At 44.0% G+C, this 23,383-nt stretch overlaps 1 protein-coding gene across 3 annotated transcripts in view; it reads right to left on the minus strand.

The window, feature by feature from the left end:
* The window catches only part of LOC306786199 (spectrin beta chain, non-erythrocytic 1-like), a gene marked incomplete at its 5' end in the record, with an annotated part of 94,509 nt that extends 71,455 nt beyond the window's left edge, over positions 1-23,054 (minus strand). For 2 of the 3 annotated variants that reach the window (XM_079280894.1, XM_079280896.1), the window contains one exon: positions 16,785-23,054. Of the gene's footprint in view, positions 1-16,183; positions 16,290-16,784 lie in introns of those variants that run through there. The other variant, XM_079280895.1, reaches the window with a different exon arrangement.
* Positions 23,055-23,383: the final 329 nt, after the last annotated feature.

Raw genomic sequence — 23,383 nt, forward strand, 5'->3', positions numbered from 1 at the left:
AGAAGTCATACCCACAATGCATTTGGCATTCAATGAGGAAGCTGTTGCTAAGGCAACTGGCGAAAGAAAAAGGCCGCCTTGTTCCCTTTGCATGGGGAATAATTCATCTGGTTTTTTACATTTTTAACGTGATAATGAGTCGTTAGAATGTTATCTCCTTGGGTGCACATGTTAAAAAAAAAAAAAAAAAGCATGTATTACACCTCTTGAACTAAGTTGTGAATAGAAGATAAGTAAGTAATTTAAAACTTCACTTTAAGTGATTCTTTAGTAGACTCGTCTCCCATCATGCATTGTGCATCAACTGAACTCTGTCCAATTTTGGTTTTGGCTAGCAGAGATAAGACACAAACATTAATGTTTCAGCCTACTTCACTGCAAAATGTTAGCATTAGAATATTAACAAAACAAAAGAGAAATGGACGTACCGGTAGTCGCCGTGATGTCACTTGTTTTGTGGAATGCCGTTATGGTCGTCGCAATCTCTTTTTTGTGACACACGAGGGTGGAGCCAAGTGCAACAGAACGCTGAATAAGAGATTTGTAGGCGACGAAAATCTTATAATTTACTTTCATGAACTATGAAAGAGTTCTAAGATGCGAACAATGACAACGCTGTGGTAGCGACCTGTCAATCACAATGTAGCCCCGCCCTAAAGCACACCCTGCCTTATGGTCTGTTTGACTCTAAATGGACCATAATTTACTAAATGAACATCATGCTGTATTTAAGAAGACTTGAAACTAGAGATTGAGAAGTTGAGTCATTGCTGCCAGCTTTGCATCCAATGTTAGCATTCAACTCAACAAAAGCTGGAAAAAAAAGCACTGTCCATGTTCAAGATAAACGTGTATCTACTGGAGTGTTTCCTGATTAAATCTGAACATTTGTTATCCTGCCAAGAGTTCACTGATAAAGACTATCTGGTCTTCAATGCCTACACCTCCTGTGAGTCTGTGCTGTCAAAACACCTGGAAGCTACAGTTTCCTCATGGGACAGTCTGTCAAATCTGCCTGTGTGTTACTGAGAATGTGAGGAATCCTTAAACCAGTAAACCCAGTCTGACTCCCTGCGAGGGAAACATGATCAACAAATCAGTCTCAAACTGAACCGTCCAGGATTTATTGTTCCAAATCCTGGATCCCTTCGAGAGAGAATCGCAGGTTTCCCGACAGTTTAAACTTAAAACTGACCGCTTCCTCACAGTCTCCCCCGTCCTCCCCTCGTTCCCAGTCCAATCTCTTCCCACTGCTTTCCTGCCATTATGCAACCGAAGCCTGCGGCCAAAAACAGCCTCCCTGCCTGGCTGCTCTCCCCCTCTTCAAACAAACAGCCTCTCCACCCTCTGCACCAGCAGACGGGTGGAGGACACAGATGAACGAGACAGAGACTCGGTCGCCGTCAGCAGCCCGCTGGGTTTTATCTTTCACAACATGCAGATGGTCACGAATCTTTGAAGGCTTTAAAGTGGCAATCCCAGAGATCTTTACTTGGAAGAGTTTGTGTATTCTGACGGAGACAGATTTCTAGGAAGATTTCTGTGTTTTTACCTGACATCAAAAAGCTCCATGTGACGTGGTAGGGTGGTGCACGCGAGGCCATCTGTGGCCACGGCACACAAAAGTCATGACCGTCGGAGAATGGATTGTTCCCGTTAGATACTGCCCTCTGCCCTTCTACACATGCCGCAAAAGGGCGACACGCGAGCCCAAACGCAGCAGCCAAATGGCTCCGGGATAAACGTGATATTCTCAGATAAACAGCACAGTTATTCCCTCATACCCATTCCTGAATGGCCACTGTGTCTGTGAGAGCAGACAGAGGGGCCGATTGTCGGTGCAGACACCTGGGAACGTCCGACAACACATCGAGGGAGCGGCCGACAACACATCGAGGGAGCGGCCGAAGCTCGGCTCCTCGTGCAATCGGACTGAGTCACTTTAATGAAGTTAAGCTGTAATTTGTCCGGCAGACAGATGGAGGGGGGGCGGGGAGAAAGAAGCCTTTTCTCTCTCATTACAGTCTGTTTTGCAGTGGGAATCTGTGACCTTCAGACAGAAACGAACCCTTTAATGTGAAAAGAACCAGACGGATCAGGAGGATCCGGGTTACAGTTCAGAGGTCTGACATTCGGACAGTTTAACCCTCTGAAGTCATGAAGAAGAAACAAAAAGAACATGTGATCTCTGACACAGCGGACTGTGAATAAATAAGTACATTGTTTATATTTCACAAAGCTATGTTTTGGTACTAAAACTAAAGCTGGGCAATAATTCAATAGCATCATTCGCCAAGTTTGGGCAGAATCATATTGTGGTGATCGTATCTTCATTCTTAAACTTAACGTCACATACATGAAATGTGACATCTGTGTTTAACCCATCCATAACATCCATTATCTTTGACTACTGGCATACTTTATAGTTTTCAACAGTGTTTAGTGAGTATAGCGTTGGTTTCAGCCTCATCACTCGGCCCTGAGCAAAACTCAGGTCACGTTAGCAATATTATCGAAACATTTCAAAGAGCCCCAGCCTTAAATACAATACGTAATTACCAAACATATCAACAGAGAGGACCATCAAACATGACAAAAACTCGATGGTGGTAACGGTTAATAAAGAACCCTTACTGCATCTCCACATGGAGGACTCTCTACTTCCTGCATCAGAAACTGATTCAAAATACGACGACAACATGGGAAACAAAAATACACACAGTAACAGACGACGAGGGAGAAATGATCAGGTTCTCGAATCACTGAAACGAGTAGAATGCAGATCACCGAGTGGGCGTGAGCTCTGAACACACACACACACACGGCGGAGTCGGACATTTTGTGGCCGGTGAAAGAGTTTGAGGTAAATGGAAGAGGAGGAGGAGCAGTGATGAAGGAGAGGAGGGGGTTTAATGGTCGCTCCACTGGGAGCAGATAACCTAATTTGACCGCTCTATCCTCCTTCCAGAGCACTATCTGTGTACCTGACACTGAACAGAGCCAATCAGAACCTCGAGAGCCAACCAAGACCAGAACAAACCAGAAGGCAACTAGTACAGACCAGTTTAATCAACACAAACCAGTTCACATCTCTTTCAGACCAGTATGAATGAGTAGAGACCAGTTTAAGTCAAGCAGAACCAGCAAAAACATAATATTTCAGCATTTGTTACTGTATGATGTTTTTATACATTAGAACAGCATTACCCAGAATACCTCTCTTCACAAGACCTACAAGTGGTAAAAAGGTCAAATAAGAAAGGAATGAGATAGAAGAAAAAGAAGAAGATGAAGAAGAAGAAACTTCAGAGGAAGCAGATTAAAGGGCTATAGGAGAGGAAGTAAAGAGATGAAACACATTAGCGAGGGAACGCATGAAGAAAGGTGAAGTGAAGGAATGTGAGGAGGAAGTAAGGAAAGGAGGGATCCGACGGCAGGAGGAAGTAAGGAAAGGAGGGATCAGACGGCAGGAGGAAGTAAGGAAAGGAGGGATCAGACGGCAGGAGGAGGAACGAAGCACTCGAGATAAACAGCGAAGGTCAAGAGGACTCTTCAGACGTCGTTCTGCTGCGTCCGTCTCTCTGAGGAGAGTTTCCTGCAGAGATCGGATCGGATTACTAAAACACCAAAAATATGACGCTCGTTCTCCTCGCTGATTGAATTTCTTCAAAATGAACAGTAATGACAATTCAAGTGTAAACGTTTTAAATGCAGCTGGAAATGGATCAAAACTTAAGACAGGAACTAAAGTTACAGTACGTAATGTATAAACATAGAACCGAATTAAATAGATCGGCCCCATCGTCACAGATAGTGCTCGAGTCGGTATCGGCCTGATATCCGATATCAGTATCCCGGCCCATCCGTACGTACATTTTTCAACATTAGCCGAGTTTTCCACAAGAAATGATAACTCAATCCAGTTAGTAATTTAGCCATAAATATGTGGCATTTGCTGTTTTGAGAAATAAAACTCTGCGTAGATATCAGGGGGAAGGAAGAGACACTTCCTCTCATCATTTAAAGCCTGCTTTTGGACTTTTATTTTGACAAAAATAATGACATTTCCACCATTAAGTGGTGCATTAAAATGAACCAGAATGAAGGAAATGAGTTCGACACGCAGACCTCCACTCATAAGCCCTTTGTATCCCCCAATATTGAAAAGAAACCCACTCCCTTGACATACTAGTACACCACAGTAGTAAAAATAGGGCCTCTGCTCAACTTTGCTAGTGGTGAATGTTTTATGGACGTAGATTAATGTTTCATGATGTTAGAGGAGGTGGTCCATCTCTGTAATAACTACATTAATGTCCAAGGAAAGGATTTCAGGTTTGAGCTTTGTGTCAACATGATTCTACGCCTGGTTTGTTAATGTTAGGGTTAACTCACGCCCAATCATATTCATCATCGGCTCAACGCACGCAATGTGTGTCCACTCCTTGACTTTGTCTGTGAGGAGCGGGACTTTTACTAGGGACCCTGAACGCCCCATAAATCCAGACTTTAATTTGATCTGAAATAAAAGCATTTCTACAGTACGACGCCTTTAATGTGGCCGCTGGAGTTTAGTTCACGCGCAGCAAGAAAGCAGACATGGGCCACTGCTGCTTTACAGAGCAGTAAAAACAGTGTGTGTGTGTGTGTGTGTGTGTGTGTGTGTGTGTGTGTGTGTGCGTGTGCGTGTGTGGGGGTTCATTCTCTGGAGACTGGATCTGTCGAGCACTGGTTTTTCCCAAACTCTCTGATAGAAGCAGGACGGAGGAGGGTGGAGCAGCAGCTGGGACAGAGCCAAGGAGAGGGGGGGGGGGGGGATTGGGGGAGTAAAATAGAGGGAGGCACGGAGGAAGAAGGAAAGAAAGAGGGGGTGAAAAAAAAAGTGGGAAAGAGATGACTTTTTGTTGGCTTCCTTAAATACTTGATCAGCCTCCAATTCTTTTTAACCTCCAGCCTCCCTCCTTTAATTTTCCCCCTTTTTGCTCCACCCTTAATTCTCTCCTCCACCCGCCACCGGTTGCCAGTCCTGTCTGCACCCCACCCTTTCTTTTCCATCTTTATCAACACGTCATCTTCTTCCAAATCACCCTTTTCTCTTTTTTTCTTCTTCTTTGCTCCATTGTTATTTTCACTCCTCCTCCTGTCATCATTTTCGGTGACGGCCTAATCTGACACACACACACACACACACACACACACCCTGCAAAACCACATGACCCACAGGACCAGATGCGTTTTGCACGCCTCCAACTCTCTCGCACGCACACACACGCGCGCACACACACGCGCACACACACACTCACACACACACTCTTCAGATGACCGCCTTAACATCCCTGCATGTTAAACTGCTGCACACAAAATGTTTCCGCCGCGCCTCTCCTCTCTTTTATCTGCTCACTCTGACCTTTCCCTGAGGTTTTGCGGTTGCTTGCTTATGATCGGTGGTCTACACTCGTACAGACAATATCTCGCAAAACCTTCCACCCTTTTATTCAGAGTGCATTTCTTGTGGAGAAAAGTCCAGTTAAGTGACACTTAGCCCGTTAGCGGAGACAGACAAATTCATTTAAGTGTCTGGAATCTGAATTCGTTCTTCAGAGAACCAAACTAATAAAAGAGTTCATTCCAACGACCTCAAGCGTTCTAAAATGTTATTGTAATTGACCAGCTGGATGGGACTTAAGTTTCTATGCTGATGCCAAAAGAATGCTAAAACTAGTGATAACTGTGAATTTATGGACAGGAAATTGTTTTGATAATCAATAAATAATGTTTTGGTCATTATTTTAAAGCAAAGCAATCTTTTTATACAATGAATTATCTTTTATATATTACATTCTACTTGTTAATCATTTAAAGCTGCTTCTGTGTGATGTGAAAGACGTACTTATTGTAGTATTACTAGTAACCGCAGTAGATCCACTAGTGAGGTATTGGCAGCATTTGTAGACACATGATGCAAATAAAGCTTTTTAGATTTCAACTTAAACACCTGGAAAACGTCGTCTTTTTAAGCATGAAACCGATCAACAAAAATACACAGAAAAATGTTTGTTCAGTACTTCATCTCCCAGCAGCTTCAGTCCTAAAATAACACCAAACATATGAAAACACACACACACACACACACACTCACTCACTCACTCGGCTCCTCACAGTCTAGATTGGAAGGTGGATGTGTCGTCATGGCAATCCATCCCATCATCTCGCTTTGGCCAGCTGCCAGCTGACACTTTCACTGGCACTGGCTCTCTCTCTCCGACACACAATCCTGCCTGGCTCATGTTGCAATGCATTGTGGGATGTCAGATCTAATCTATTCCACAGGATGTGTGTGTGTGTGTGTGTGTGTGTGTGTGTGTGTTCACAGTAACTGTAGTTCTTTTGTTCCAGTGTCTGTATCCTGCTGATCAGAGTGTTAAAGTGGGATCAAACATTCCTCAACAGTGCAGGTTCAAGAGCGACTGCCCGCTCACCTGTCTCACTGACACACCTGTCTGTCTGTCTGTCTGTCTCTCCTCCATCTTACAAACACAAACACACAGATGTACGTCTCAGAACGCAGTAAGTCCAAAAATACCTGGAAAGTTTGGGAAGAAGAAGCAAAGAGGTTCATGGGAAGTGCAGTATCTATTTGCAGAAATATAGCAGCTCTAATATATTAGCATTTGATGCAACAACTATTGTCACGTTTTGCATGTTAGCACGCTAACACTTACACCAAGTATGTGACATGTGTCCGCATGTACTCTAACTCAGGCTAATATTTAGCCTGTTAGCACGCTAGTGTTTCATGACCTCATTTGTTTTCTTTACCTTCAACATCAATGTACATATTACACAGCGCACTAATTCAATTAAAAGTTCCAATTAATCTTCATCTGCAACTGTGCAGAAATACCAGGTTCAAACACAAAGAAAAAAAATGGACAAAAACAATTTAAAAAGCTGCGCTGCATTTGAATGTTGATTTAGAATTTGAATGTTGAGGCTATGAATGAAGCTCCCGGGACAGCCCTAACATTTTACAGTTATAAATCACACTCGGCATTAGATATCTCTAAATATTGTCCTCCAGCTGGACAACATGGACATGAACTGAGCTGTGTGTTTGCGTACAGAGCCGTATGAATGCGCATTAGGTCAAGGACATGTAACTCCTCCCCCTTCCACGTCCCATGGCAGCAAACTCATTTCCCATGATGCCAAGTGTGTCAGCGGGTATTTGTGGGTAAGGAATACGCTGGTGTAAATCTCCTTTATATCCCACACACACACACACACACACACACACACAGTGTGTGTCTGCAGCTGTGTAGCTGCAGCTGTGTAGCTGTAGCCACCAGCTCAGAAAATCATTTCTTACTTAGCATCACAACGCTCACCTAAAAACCATATAAACACATTTTCCAATATTCTTTCGACACACAAATATGACTTTTTCTTTTGCGCCTCTTCTAACATGTTTAAAAACTGACAAATGTGAAGTGGCATATGACGTCACCAGGGTCCTGTTACACCTCTACCCTGGAGAGCAGACGGGTGGAGGCCATTGATGTAATCCTCTCTATCGTCATTGCAAAACAAAAAAAAAAAGAAAGCAGCTGGAGTCAAGACCTGCTGAAAATATGATCTGAATTTCCAGGAAAACCTCCTGAACTCAAGTGAACCAATCACATGAAAGAGGACATCCATGTGGGAAAGAGACTGCAGGCCACAGACACGCTGACACAGCAAGAAAACAGCTAAATCTCTACTAAAGACCAAGACCAGTGTTTATAGCTCCGTTTCAGATTCATGGCCATTCTCAAGAAATTGTGAAAAGTGACCATCACAGGTTTTTTCACAGTTCAAAACACACAAATGTTCAGTTTTTAAATGATATTTAAGTGTAAAAAGCAGCAAATCCTCCCCATGAAGAAGCTGGAACTAGCAGACGTTTGGCATTTTTACTTGAAAACGACTCGATTCAACTTTCCGTTTCCCACACCACTGCAGTGCCTGATCAGGACACGGCCGCTTGGAACCGCTCTTCGCTCGTTGACTCCAGTGAAGAAGAGTTTAGTTGTAACGTTTGTGCGTCCAGCAGCAAAAGTTAACTGCACTCAATGAGCCCTGAAGCCCCGCCCCCGCTGATGCACACAAACCTATTGCTTGTTCATGCAAAGCTCATCAATATGTCAAGTTTCCAGATTGCATGACCTTTGGTCCCCAGCAAGTCACCCACCGAGTGTGAAGCAGACCGGATGACCGGCTCTCCATTAAGCCTTATCGAGTCCTGTTTGCAGCCACACGTCTTAATGTGGACAGACAAAACTGAAAAGAAAGGATGGAGGACACGTTTGCTGCCTGATGTTCACGCTGATGACAGGTGGAGGAGTGACGGAGGAGTGTTGTTGAACGCAGCTTCAGATCACCAGAGAACAGTTTGCAGGTCCAGAGGCAGCATCCCACTTTCAGCTAATCGCTCATTTCCTCCCAGTCTCTGCCTGTCGACCACGCCCTCGCTTCCACAGCAACGCCTCAGAGTGTGCACGATATATACACACACACACACACACACACAGCCAAAGCTTTACCCCCAATTCACCATAAACTACATCCATTTTGTGTGTGGTGTCCTTTGAGCTCCACTGTCATTCATTTCCCATAATGCCGTGCAACATGTCACCTTCCCACCCACCTGCCCCGAACCTCCTAGGATTTGAACCAGCAACCTCAACACAACTCCGCTTCTGCCATTTCAGGATATCAAACCACGAATATACACACACTACAGATGGTGGGGTGTCGCCTGACCACATCTGGAAAGCTTATCAGGAATGTGAGCGTAGTGTGTGTGTGTGTGTGTGTGTGTGTCACAGAAAAACGCCTTTGGCTACATGGAAATCAAATGAAATGGAGTTCTGCTGAAGGTCAATGCAGAGTGCATCACTGTGTGTGTGTGTGTGTGTGTGTGTGTGTGTGTGTGTGTGTGTGTGTGTGTGTGTGTCCCATCTGACAATTCAAAGTAAATACACGTCACATTACTATTGCAGTCCAAGGCAACATGTGTGTTCGGTGAAGGGACGTGACGGTTGGATTATAACCGCACTGACTGTTTGTGTATCTTGAAGAAACTTTCAAAAGTTCAGAATCTTCGATTGGTTACAGTCAGAGGACTACTTTATCTTTCAGAACAATCTCTTTAGGTTGTAGAAAGATGTTATTTTGTATGAAGGGTTTGTTTTGTACGTGGAGAACAAAGCTCTCAACAACAGTTCAACCAGACTGACAATAGAAAGAGACAAAGATCCCTCTGAGCAACAGCTGAATGAGAAGAGATGGTCGTTGGTAAAAGAACCAGGAAGTTTAGCATCACAATGTGTGCAGATTTAAATAAGAACAGGAGCCTTTTTCAGTGTTGAGTGAACATTAACGCAGCCGATAACGAGCTGGAATTAACAAGCTTGTTGCTTTAGCAAAGCTCACAGTAGAAATAGAAGGTTCGTCTAGAGTTAGCACTACTGGGATATCAGACAAATCACAGTTTAAACCTCTTTAACCTCACCACGAAGTAAATACAATGAAAGATGGACACGCTCAATATTTAGAGCCCAAATGCACCGTTACTGTTCAATAATGAGCGACCGTCAGTGGAAAACTAATTCTAAATCGAAGAGTATTCAGGGGACAACTAATCACCGACTTGTTTGATAATTGATCACAGATGTCAGCCAGTCTCCACTGCGACGAGTTGCTGTTTTACATGCGGCTGCATTTTCAATTAATCCGACTGTTCAAGTGGTTTCCTAAAGAACAAGCTGACGTCTTCAAACAGCTCGCTTTGTCTGATCAGCAATCCATCAATTATTGATTCACTATCACGAAAGACAAAGAAAAACAATAAATCCTCACAATGGAGAAGCTGGAGCTTTGGGGAAAGTTTGGTATTTTTGCCAGTTTAGTTAATCCACCGACTGTTTCAGCTCTAGTTTTACTTCTGAAAATATTTGGGTTTTGAACTCTTGATGGAACAAAACAAGACGTTTGAAGAGGTCAGGTGAGAAATTGTAATGGACATTTTTCCATCGACCAAACAATTAAGAAAATAATGGCAAAACGAATCAATGCCGACAATAACCAGTATTAGCTGCAGCCCAAACTTCCTGAGAGTCTTCAAATGTGAGGATTTGCTGCTCGTCTGTTTTACGTCAAAGTAAAATGAATATCGTTGGGTTTCTGACTGTTTTTTGGACAAAACAAGATGTCAAAGTGGACTCTGAGACTCTGACGGACATCTCTCACCACTATTGCACTTGTGACCATTCACCATGAATAATACAGCCATCAGCCCTTTGCCGCTTCACTTCCTGGGAGGTTTTGCTGCGTCATCCGACGCCTGTAAAACTAATCAGGCAGCAGCTCAGGCTGCGGAGTGCTCAGATTGGACGGAACATTTAGAGAGCGATATAAGTCAGAGAGGACTCGAAGGACGTCAGACAAGATGCTTTGTGATAGAAGCGCTCCTCGGCCTCAGCAGCCGCCTGCATCCTGTGAAAAGAAGAAGAGATGGTTTCTGTGTTTCTGACCCCGGCTGAGGTTAAACCTCCTCACCCCGAAGTACCCCAGCTATTTAAACAAGACGCACGGGTGACAAGAAGCAGAATCACAGATCGACAGTTCAAACATGCCACTGATATCTAGCTGTGTGTGTGTGTGTGTGTGTGTGTGTACAGCTTTGTCTCCTCCCACACATTCAACATATCTGCACTGTCCCATCAGAACCAAGTAGTTTGGAAGCGTTTTGTTTCATTTCAAACTGCGACTGTATGCCGGGACATTAATTTGTCTGTGTTTTGGTTTTCAACGTCAAACGTTTCAGCCAGAAGAGTTGTCACGCAGACGATGATGATTCCAAAAGTGCAGTAGTATTAAGACGGTATAATAAAGTACAATTTAAACCGTACATTTCCAAAGATCCTTTTAGTGCGTGCTTCATGTAATAAGGTGTAGAAGAATAAAAGGCAGTGAGGTGACTCATCACTGAGCCGCCGGTCTCTACTCATAGACGAGAGAGCCGGATGGGAGCGACTCGTCTTCATCACTCTGATGCAGAGATCCTGCGAGGGCCCTTTCACACCTTCCTCATTTCTCCTCCATGTCGGTATTAAAGCTTTACATAAGTGATGACGCTTCCCCTTAAGAACTTTACACAAATACGTTAACGGTGTTGATTTACACAAAAACATGGACAAGAAGTTTGAACTCCTACAGCTCCATGACATCCGAGATAATTAATCTGCTGATGAAGAGCTGCAGAATAATCCAGTAAGTGAACCGTATTTGATAAAACCTGCAGTGTTTTGTTGGACATTTTCCAGAACATTCCTCCCTCTGACCTCCGCCGGTATGTTTAACTCTTGTCCTCCTTTCTCTCCCACTCTGCTCTTTTATCTCTCCACTAAACTCAACTAAACAAATCATGATCTACATTGGTCGCACCTCCTTCCAAATAAACCTCCCATCATCCTGTTTTTCTCCTCTTCTTCACTAGTGCTAATATTTGCACCCGATTTAGTTTTAGTTCTCCTTGTATCTCTCCTCCCACTACCCACCTTTCTTCTGGACCACCTCCTGCCTGGCTTTCCTCCCTTCCTCCCTCCATCACTCTCCTTAGCCTCCCTCTTCATCCATCACTCTCCTTAGCCTCCCTCCTCATGATGAAGTTTTCTTCTCCTCCTTTCATCCAAACTCTTTCAGCTTAAAGTTTAAGCCTCAAATACAAGAAGGAGATAAGGGCGGAGGTATAAACCAAGCTGCTGTCATCGTTAATCAGCTGTTATTTAAACCAGAGTGGGACGGGGCGTCGTGCTGTCTTTGGATTATGACTGAAAGTTTTCAGTTAACAGAGTTAATCAGGAAGTCTGAATACTCAACAAACAATAATCTTTTGCTTTCCATTTCGCGTTCAAATAACTAAACAAATCATGATTACAACCGTTTCTCAGTTTGTTTCTTTTAAAGGTTTTCTTTACCTATAAACCATTTAATGGGTTTAAAGGTGAATCTGATGAGTCAGAAGAGGATTTAAGGATTAAAGAAAATACAAACCCTTTTAGTTGTAGACTACGGTTTTGAATCCTCCAGTTTGGCATTTTGGCCGTCGCCATCTTGGCTTTGCGCCCCAAGAAGTGATACGAGAGGGTGGAACTAAGTCCAACCGAACGCTGAACAAGGTGTTTTTAGCCAACCGAAAAGTTTACAATTAACTTTCATGAACAGAATGTAATTAAAGTTTCAGGAACTTCCACACTGGCTTCACTTCTCAGAACCGGAGGTTGCCGCCTTGTGAAAACCTTAAAACGCTTCCTTCAGTCTCCACAACACAAAGGTTCTCACGACACTCCTACATTTTCTTCCGACCTCTGAGATTAATCCCGAAAACTTTAACGAAAAATAAGTCAGAATGTCAAAAACAGCCAAATCTAATTCAGGACTGAGATTGTCTGAACTCAATAATTAGCAATTTAATTTGTCAAAAATAATGAATAATTAAAGTTTAGTTTCTCTATAGGTTGAGGATCTGCTACTTTGTTGTATTTTAGAACTATTGTAAACTGAGCAGCTTTGGGTTTTGGATTGTTGGTCGGACAAAACAAGACACCAGAACATTTATTTGGGACAAACCTCTTCTTCCTCACTTGCCCCTTGTAGTCACAAACGTAAAATAGCTGAAGCTCCACTAAAAATATCTGCCTTTGACGGTGTCCTTGGTTACACCACGACTGGACAAAACGTGCTCAGTCCGTCTGTACACAGAGGTGGATCAAAGACATTCTCTTTCTTTCTTTCTGATCACGTGACTGCAGCTCCTGACAATGAGACTGGACCAAGACCCTCCTCTCAGCCAGCAAACAACCACACACACACACACACACACACCAGCGTTCGGCACTAATTAACACAGCGGCACACTCACAGAAGCTTTTACAAGAGAGGTGGAGCGAGCTGCAAAGAAAGAAAAAAGCATAGACGAACAGAAAAGCTGCGAAGAAGAGAAAGACAGATTCAACATCGGATTGAGCCGATCAGGCACGAGTGAAACTTCCTGAAGAAGGGTAATCAATCGGGTAATCCCCGAAATTTCAACAACAACAAACAGGAATGGGTATAGTTCAACACTAATGCCGATATGTAAAGAAGCCCAAAATCACACAAGCAGCTGTGCAAGAACATTGTCTAAAACAAGAGAAATTATGAATATGATCAGGATCTATCACATCAAAGAATAAGTCAACAAGATTACCAACATGGCCGGACAGTTATTGATGAATGTCCATCAGCAGTTCAGTAACACTTCAGTTGTTTTCTTAGCTTTCAGACATGTTTATTTTCATGCACAGATTTAAGACCGTATCTTCTGGGAGAAATTTGTTATGTAATCAGATCTGAAGGCCTCCTCTCATCCAGAGAGCCGTTCAGTTTGATGCTATTAATCTGATGAAGCTGAAGGCTCAGCACTCGATGGTTTACAGCTCAGATCTGCATCACTAACGGCCACGCCGCGCCCAAACCTGCCTCCTCCTCATCACCACCACCACCAGGCTTCAGTGAGGGAAATAAATTTTATAAAGTCTGCCCGAGAGCCAAAATGCAGCCAGAAGCACCGCTCATGTCTCCTGCAGGACAATCAATTCACTTAAAACATCCCTGCAGAGCATTTATGAGCAAAAACATCCATCAAACCTGCTGATGGAAACACACAAACTCACTGACTGATATGATACGATAGATGAATTGTTGTAGGCCAAAACTACCAGCTTCAAATGGAGCCACACTTCAGAGGAAAAAAAACAGAGGAAACAGGTCCAGAAAATGTTTGCTGCATATAGCTTTTAGTGCGCCTCTAAATCAAAATCACATTTCCCATAAACGCCCTCTGCACCCGGTTCTCTTTCCCCATCCATTTCTGGCTCTGCTCCATTTCTTTTAAAGAGCCTGTAAACACAAACAGCAGGTCTTCCTCTTGACCACGTCAGCGAACGTCACATGGAAAGTAAACCAAACCGTTTTTAGAAGAGTCAAAGATGGTTCCCATTTAGTTCAGCACAGGAGAACACGGCAAACTGCAGAAGACGGTTAAGTTTGTATCCACGACTAACTAAGTCACGTTAAATTTCAGTTGAATCTACTTCATGAGTGTAGAAGTTGTGTTGGGGAGTTCTACTGCACATGTTTTTAAAAGTACTAGAAAGTTGCGTGAAGTCTGCTAAACAGCCTCATGTGATGTCACTTGAGTCAGTGTCAGAATCTGGAGGAGTGGAGTTAGAAACTAGTGAGCTTACACTCATCTCTGCTGCAGGCTAGAGGCTCCAGGCTACGTTAGCCGCTACTAGCGTAGCGCACCTTAATCTCAGAGCCAAAATGTCTGCAGTCACGTTGCATTGTGGGAAATGTAGGCGGCAGGTTTTGACGAGTGTGTGGAATATGAAAAACGACAATCTGATTTTAATTCAATAAAACCTTTGTAACTGCGAGTGAGACGATGCGATACTAACCCAGTGGAGTAGCTACTTTTTAAATACCCATCCTCAGTGGGACTCATGTATGACTGGCATCAATAAAGTGACTTTCTAGTCTACAGACCACTCAAAGCGCTACATTTTGAAATATTTTTTAAAACTGCAGAAGAAACTTTAAGCTAGTTCTGATTCCCTGACGACCGGAACATTAAAATGTACTGATTTACATTCAAAAGGGATTTGACTTCAATAGGTTTTACTGCAGCACGCTGTGAAAGCAGCAGCTGAGGAACATGAGGATAGCTCGACACCTTACTGTGACCTTACTGTTACTTTTAAAAGCCTCCAGTCAACAAGTGGCCAAATGTTTCCCAGTTGCTGCATCAAAGCGTTAAAGAGAGGGGCGGGGGAGGAGGCCAAGGGAACAGAGAGGGGAGGAAACGATGATAAGGGAAAACCTGAGGTGAGAAAGAGGAGATGAGGAGAGGACGCAACAGTATGGGGAAAAGAAAGGAGCACAGGGAGCATGGTTGAAAAAGGAGAGGACAGAGGAAGGTGGGAAATGAGTAAACAGGGTGGAAAGAATTTTAAGAAGGCGTCAAATGAGAGAAGGAACGGAGGAGGAAGATTAGGAGAAAAGGGAGAGGAAAGAAATGGAGAAGGGGAGGGAGGAGAGAGAGAGCAGCAGTCCAGCCTGTATCTGATTACATAATTGCTCGACAGGATTTGAAACAGGGTCTGCACCAAAATACAATAATACGCCTCATAGCAGCAGCGTTTACACTGTCACAGAACAACTGCAGTCACCTTAGAAGACGTTTCAAATCTGCCAACTCACTGCAGAACATTAAAACAACTCACACAGGAGATAAAAAGGTATATAAACTACCAAAAACTGGAAGAAATCTTAATAATATTGTTATTTACAACCACACGAAGAGTCCTAAATCATGCTGGCATCTTTTAAAATGTATTTAAACGACACAGATATATCACAGGAGCGGAATAAAATGTATTTAGGAGGCACAGATGCACTTTGAGTGTTTCAGTGGCACCAAGACAGATCAAATAAATACAACATAAAGTACAGAGAAGGTCACTGCAGGAATATCAGAGCAGCACTGTGGAATATTCTGGTGTTTTTGCGCTGGGGCTGAGGTCAGCACAGGCGACCACGCCTGCACCACCATCTCCAACACCATCATCATCTCCATCAGACGTCTGGGTGGAGATACAAACATAGAAAGCTGCAGAGTTCATCGAAACAACCCGCAGCCGCAGCTCTGGCGCACTAAAGCCAACACGCACAAAAACACAAGTCCAACAACACGATGGAGAAAAGGGGGGAAAGCAGAGAGACACAGCCGGGAGAAGAGGGTCGCTGCTCGGCGTCTCTTTGCGCCACAAAACCCGCTGCTGCTGCTGCACCACATCGACGGTTCTGCTGGTTTTAATTGGAGGTTTTGAACAATTAGACCCGAGATAGGCGGCGTCTATCTCCGCGGAGGGACGCACACATCTCCGCCACAGACGCGGCCGTCGTGGTGGATGTGGATGCCTCCCGAGCCGCGCACACAATGAAACAAATCCGTGCAGAGGCTGGGGGAGAGATTTTAAACAGGGAGCGGGGGTAAACGACACAGACCGGCTCCGGTTCGGCCCGGGTCCACACTCACCTGCAGGCCGAGAGAAGCGCAGTGGAGTCCCGCACGGAGTGAAGGACGGACTGCTGGGAGCTCGGAGCACAAAAACAACGCAAGAGCAGAGAGCCCTCAAATCTACCAAGCCTCCTCCGCCTCCTCCTCTTCCTCACCCCGCCCCCCCCGCGCTGCTCTGCACGGCCCGGACTGCAGCGGCTGGTGCGCTCGGTTCATACACCGGCGCTGCACCGGGGACGAGTCCTCGCTGACCCAGAAATGAATTTCTCTATTTTTGATTTTACTACATATAATACATAGTATAGTACATAATATTATGGTTCAATACAGTATAGTGTAGCATACTATAACAATATAAAAAAATACTTTCCTTTTATTTAAAGTTTTATATTTTGTCTTACTTTTTGTTGAAAAGCGCTTCAGAGTTTGAGTCTAATAAGTATACTGTTACGTGATATTGGGGGGTGACCCCTCACGATTTTTTAATCCAATAATAAAAAAATTGAAAAATTAATTAATTAATTTTTTTTTTTTTTCTTATTAGAATAAGTATCAGTGTGGTTTGGGCATTTCAATAATGCCATCAGTAATGTACCGAGCTGGATCAAACACAACTTACCTCAGGGGATGAAGGGGATCATCTGAGGTGTGACCCCTCTCCAGGGCTGACTTCTCAGGAAAATATCAAGAAAAGGACTTGGTCGAAGAAACTAATTCGTTATTTATTTATTTGCATTTAAATCAAAGTATAGTCTCTTGGTCCAAAATGCAGAGGAAAATCGTTAACTGAAAAATATAAGAAAACATCACCTAAGTATTCAAAAACCCCTTCAGAGCAGTTTACAGACAAAGGATCTGTAAAAAGCTGATTCAGCCAGCAGACGGGCTTGCTGTGTAGCTTACGGAGGAAAAAGTTAATGATTCACCCAGCGCAGGACTGGACAGAGTGAGCCTTCTCTCCTGACTAGACTTCAAAAAACCTTCTAAGTTTTCTTAAAAACCTCCGACAGTCAAAGTCCGGAGATTCTGTAAAAAGTTAAAGTTTTCCTCCGTGCAGGCCGGAGCCCGCACGGGATTAGAGACTCCTTCTCCAAAAGCGTCTTCCAGGTCCTGCTCCAAGTGTGTGCCTGCTGTTTCAAAACTGCTGGTATTTATACTAATACGGGCTTCAGATGTCTGACTTCCAACGGATTCCTACCCTTCACATCACTTGATTGATGACACAAAAACCCTTACATCAGCGTATTTTTCAGAAAGCCGGGTCTCTCTGTGTGTCGCTAAGAGCTCCCCCGCAGACTTAATGTCGCCACTGTCAAGGGCACGTTATTTATGCTCACCCTCCGCCCCATAGTTTTTCCTTGAAAACGCTGACTCGGTTTTTTTGAATTCGGCTGGGATTTTCCCTTCTGTCTTCTCCAGACTAATGACCTATATTCTCATGCCTCACACTGCCTCCGGCCTCCCGGACTTCACGGGGTTGCGATGGCTGCCCCCCCCCCCCTCCTTCTCCCCTAGACTAGGTGGCGTCTCAGTAATTTGCTGGCTCAGCGCTTGGACTTCCCCTGAACTGAGGAGCCCGCCTGAGAGGGTGGGGGTGTGTGTGGTGGGGGTGTGTGTGTGTGTGTGTGTGTATGGGTGTATGTGTTCCCTTCGTACCCTTCAGGGCAACGGAAGGTTTCTTGGCAACAGACGCAGGTCTGTCTAACCGGTTCAAACTTAGTGCGACTTGTCATATCTCCTGATAACCAGGGCTAAACTGTTTAGAGGCATCGCGATTTCGCATAATCTCCACCGTGTTCAACACCCTCTCTTGCGAATCGCGACTTGTCTCTACCTTCGTTCTTGTATCACACAAAAGGTAGGTACCAGGATTAATTGAGGCTAAAACCTTTGACAATGTCTATCTCAGTGAACGGAAGATCAACCATTTTCTATGCGATCTGGGCCAATTCGCCACATCGCCTAACACCCTCTCTCGAATGGCACCAGATACACGAAAAATAGAACATCTCATACTCTCACAGTAGAGGTCCATCATAACTTCTGTATCATCAAAAATGCACAAAAGCAGGTATTCCCAGAAAAACAATGGGAATCTGAATCATATTGAAACACAACACATGAAATTATATCATTGAAATAAAGACAGGAAAAAGAAAATGAATCCTATCTGAAAACATAGTTTAAAAGAAGAAAAAGCAACGCTAAAAAGTAAAACACTCCCCATCCCCAAAAACAAAAGCCACCTCTCAAAGATATCATAAAAGTACAGGATACAAAATGTTGAACATATCAGAAAACACAAAATACACCCACAACCTCTTTGTTTTTGTGTTTTTTCTTTTCTTCTCTCTCCTAGAGCAGAAAAGTCAATGTCCAGAGTCACATGCGAGCCACGCCAGTACCCGTCACTGTCGATAGTTCAGCATCTCCCGTCCAAGACGCCACCTGTCTCAGCCCGCTTTCTGTCCCAGAGGACATATTCCTCTACCCCCTGGTTGTTAGAGTCGATGCAGGCCCCCGGGCCCACGGAAAGTCCAGTTTCAGTATTTGGATACTGATAAGGACCCAGGTCAGCGTAGGCCGGTTCTCCCCCGATGGGCTGATGGTCCCTCAGGTCCGTTGCATCACGTAAGGGCCCGTACACGTTTCGGGGATCGATTTCTTCGTCCACAGAGTGGACAGAGGTCAGGGTCATGTTGACGTTGGGAGACAGAGAGGGAGAGATAGCAGTGGGTGATTCTGGCGAGTCCGACAGTGGTACAACCCGCCGGTCCAACTGGACCTGCCCCGAGCTTGGAGATTCGGTGTGGTTAACCTGGAGACCTCAGGGATGAGAGGTTAAACCCAATATATCCAGGGGATGAGGATAAAATTATTCAACAAAAATAGCAGTAAAGTATCAAAGAAAGAGAAAACCTTAAATGACTACCTGTTTCAACCTGTCCTTTCTAGACTGAGGCGTGCTATCTCGCAGCCGATTAAGTTTTATACAATCGTGAAGGATATTGTTAGCTGCTGTTGCCCTCGCCCTTCTGTATGCCATATGAAAGCACAGATCAGGATCATAGATCGTTGGGCGGGGCCAGTCATCTGGTCCAAGATTCATTTTCACACAATGACCAGGGTAGAAATTGTGTAGAAATCAAAACATAAAAATCTGAAAAGGCTCTCTCCTTCCTTAACTAGAATATTCAACTTAAAAGTCTGAAAAAGTTTTAAAACTAAAAATAATTGCTCAGTCCGTAACAACTGCATAAAACACTCAAACGATGTGTATATAATCCCTACTTAATATAAAGGATAAGATCGTCAAAAATATAAAATAAGAAATGAACAAAATGTCCTCGCAGGAGAAACTGAAAAATCTGAAAAGCTCGTGTAAAATATACGGCTGATAAGAATTGAACTGGTAAAGTAACAAACAAAAAATGATATACTTTTAAAGGATTAAAGACCCTAACTATATTTAGAGAAACGGTGATTTTGGAGTTCCCCTGAATGCCAATAGATGGCTGTCCAGGCTCATTCTAGGCAAAATCATGTCCCCTGAGCAGCTGATGATCCAGCCGGCTTGTGGAATGTAACGTGTGAGGTCACAGAAGTCAACGTGAGGCTCATGCTTGCCTTTTTCCTTTTTTCCTGGTGTAGCTGTCTTGAAGCCATCAACCATCGTTCACTGTTGACCCGTGACCTCACTTTGTGTTGGATGTGTTCTAAGGTTAGGAAGAGGAACTAGATTCTGTTTCAAAAAACCTATTGACCTTGTCGTGTCCCTCATTTCGTAATCCCTCATGCACATTGGTCCTTATTGGAGAGGCTTGCTCAATCAGGACCTCAGTGAGTGCATCTTTCCCTCTCCAACCTGGTGGAAGGAGTTAGGGAAAGTTTAGCCGTTTTTCGGCCTGGCTTTGGGCCATTTAGTCCACTTGTGTGGGCGAGCGGTTCTAGCTCATTCTGAGCGGCCTTGAAAGAAGGAAAGCAAGGGGAGGGGGCCGCCCCTCCTCCCCTGCTCGCTCTCTCTCCTCTGAGCAAAAAGGAGGGGGCCGCCCCTCCTTTGCCTGCTCGCTCTCTCTCCTCTGAGCAAAAAGGAGGGGGCCGCCCCTCCTTTCCTGCTCGCTCTCTCTTCTCTGAGCAAAAGGAGGGGGGGAACTGCCCCCTCCCCTCCGCCTGCTCTCTCTGCTAGGAGCAAGGGGGGGGGCTTTTTAAATTTTGCACTTATCAATATTAACCAAAATCAACACTGTAATACTACCCCACACTGCAAATTTATAAATCGTTTTTAGTGTTTTAAACACGGATGTTCTAAACCGATATCTTGTATTCATGGTATATACTGTGCATTCCTGATTATATGGTGGCGGAGCACTGGGCTCCAGGGCTTTCCTTAATTCCCTGCAATAACTACCCGGATCAGCGTATTTACGGGGATCTGGACATAATGTCCTCCGCGGTTGCTCAAAGTGGGGGGGAGATAACCTCCCATGAGGAGGGTCCTCACTATCTGAACCCCATTCCGTTCCTTCCTCCTCCATTTTCGAAATACTATTATTTTAATATATAACAGCAATAAAATCCAACGTGTTGCGATATCACTGCGGTAATATCATACACCCTGATTCTATCCTGAGAGAAATCAATCAGTTCCCCTGTTCCACACGTCTTGGCGTTTCAGAGCCTCATTCTCTCAGGTCTCTGCTAAATGCTAGAATCATATACTGATAATACCATTAAGCCCTGCAATAATATTACTGTAATATTACTACGAACAATACATTGAATTTCTCTACGTTATATAACTATGATATAATCTTCCAATATATTGACTCGGGAAGGATTTTGCCCTTTTTCATCTCTTCAGTGCCTGAGTCGTTAATTGCATTGAGTGATCAGCCCAACTAGACCTTCTCTGTGTTACAGCGGTGTGCTAAAAAGGGCACCCTGTTTTTAGACGGGGGAGGATACTATACTATTTTATTTAAAATCGTATGCTCTCGCCGGGCCTCTGTGTCGACAAGCTAGGTATCCTTTAAACCTATGCGCAGCGATCAATATCTCTGTCCACTAAATCTCTTAAATGCCCTCCCGTGAAGTACTTTTAATTTAAGGGTTTCCTCTCTACTTGGTTCTAAGTTTTTTAACACTAAGGATCTGTCTATTTGTCCCGTTTTAACTGAACGACTCCTTCTCCTGTGAGAAGGACGGTCAAGTTTTTTAGAGGATTTATTGACTGCCTCGATCCATGGTACCGATTCCTAATAGAGAGAGCAGAGTGATAAAATCTTTTCCTTGACTGCCGGTACTGACGGACGAGTGTTGCGAACGTCGGTCGAGGATTGTCGATTTTTTTACCACTTCTGGCAGAGTTCAATATATCACCTCAGCTTGATTTCGCTGGTTGAATTCACATCACTTTTCTGTTTTCTCCTTGGGAGGGTCCGTGTACTTTAACCCGAGAGGGAACCTCTGTTCTACCCAGAATACACGTTCTAGTGTCTCTAGGATCTAATCCCTCTCGAGCCCCACGTTGGGCGCCATGTTACGTGATATTGGGGGGTGACCCCTCACGATTTTTTAATCCAATAATAAAAAAATTGAAAAATTAATTAATTAATTTTTTTTTTTTTTCTTATTAGAATAAGTATCAGTGTGGTTTGGGCATTTCAATAATGCCATCAGTAATGTACCGAGCTGGATCAAACACAACTTACCTCAGGGGATGAAGGGGATCATCTGAGGTGTGACCCCTCTCCAGGGCTGACTTCTCAGGAAAATATCAAGAAAAGGACTTGGTCGAAGAAACTAATTCGTTATTTATTTATTTGCATTTAAATCAAAGTATAGTCTCTTGGTCCAAAATGCAGAGGAAAATCGTTAACTGAAAAATATAAGAAAACATCACCTAAGTATTCAAAAACCCCTTCAGAGCAGTTTACAGACAAAGGATCTGTAAAAAGCTGATTCAGCCAGCAGACGGGCTTGCTGTGTAGCTTACGGAGGAAAAAGTTAATGATTCACCCAGCGCAGGACTGGACAGAGTGAGCCTTCTCTCCTGACTAGACTTCAAAAAACCTTCTAAGTTTTCTTAAAAACCTCCGACAGTCAAAGTCCGGAGATTCTGTAAAAAGTTAAAGTTTTCCTCCGTGCAGGCCGGAGCCCGCACGGGATTAGAGACTCCTTCTCCAAAAGCGTCTTCCAGGTCCTGCTCCAAGTGTGTGCCTGCTGTTTCAAAACTGCTGGTATTTATACTAATACGGGCTTCAGATGTCTGACTTCCAACGGATTCCTACCCTTCACATCACTTGATTGATGACACAAAAACCCTTACATCAGCGTATTTTTCAGAAAGCCGGGTCTCTCTGTGTGTCGCTAAGAGCTCCCCCGCAGACTTAATGTCGCCACTGTCAAGGGCACGTTATTTATGCTCACCCTCCGCCCCATAGTTTTTCCTTGAAAACGCTGACTCGGTTTTTTTGAATTCGGCTGGGATTTTCCCTTCTGTCTTCTCCAGACTAATGACCTATATTCTCATGCCTCACACTGCCTCCGGCCTCCCGGACTTCACGGGGTTGCGATGGCTGCCCCCCCCCCCCCTCCTTCTCCCCTAGACTAGGTGGCGTCTCAGTAATTTGCTGGCTCAGCGCTTGGACTTCCCCTGAACTGAGGAGCCCGCCTGAGAGGGTGGGGGTGTGTGTGGTGGGGGTGTGTGTGTGTGTGTGTGTGTATGGGTGTATGTGTTCCCTTCGTACCCTTCAGGGCAACGGAAGGTTTCTTGGCAACAGACGCAGGTCTGTCTAACCGGTTCAAACTTAGTGCGACTTGTCATATCTCCTGATAACCAGGGCTAAACTGTTTAGAGGCATCGCGATTTCGCATAATCTCCACCGTGTTCAACAATACAAATATAGTTTTGTAATGGTATTAATTATTGATAGCCTAGTAGCTGTAGGCTAACACAGTCATTTAGGACTACAAGTAACAACTACCGTCATCATTAATTCATCCATAAATCACTTCGTAGACTGTTGTTTATGTATAAAGTATCAATCAAAAGCAGATCAACTTTATTGTCCATCACAATACAGATGTGTCTCTGCAGTGGCTGATGAATGAGACACACAAGTCAAAACATACAATCAAATACTGACAAATCCTCATCATACCTAAAGACCTCTTCATTTTGCAGATTTGATCCAAAAGATATGAATTGGAGAAAAA

This window comes from Melanostigma gelatinosum (assembly GCF_949748355.1).
Source record: "Melanostigma gelatinosum genome assembly, chromosome: 12".
NCBI classification, from domain to species: Eukaryota; Metazoa; Chordata; class Actinopteri; order Perciformes; family Zoarcidae; genus Melanostigma; species Melanostigma gelatinosum.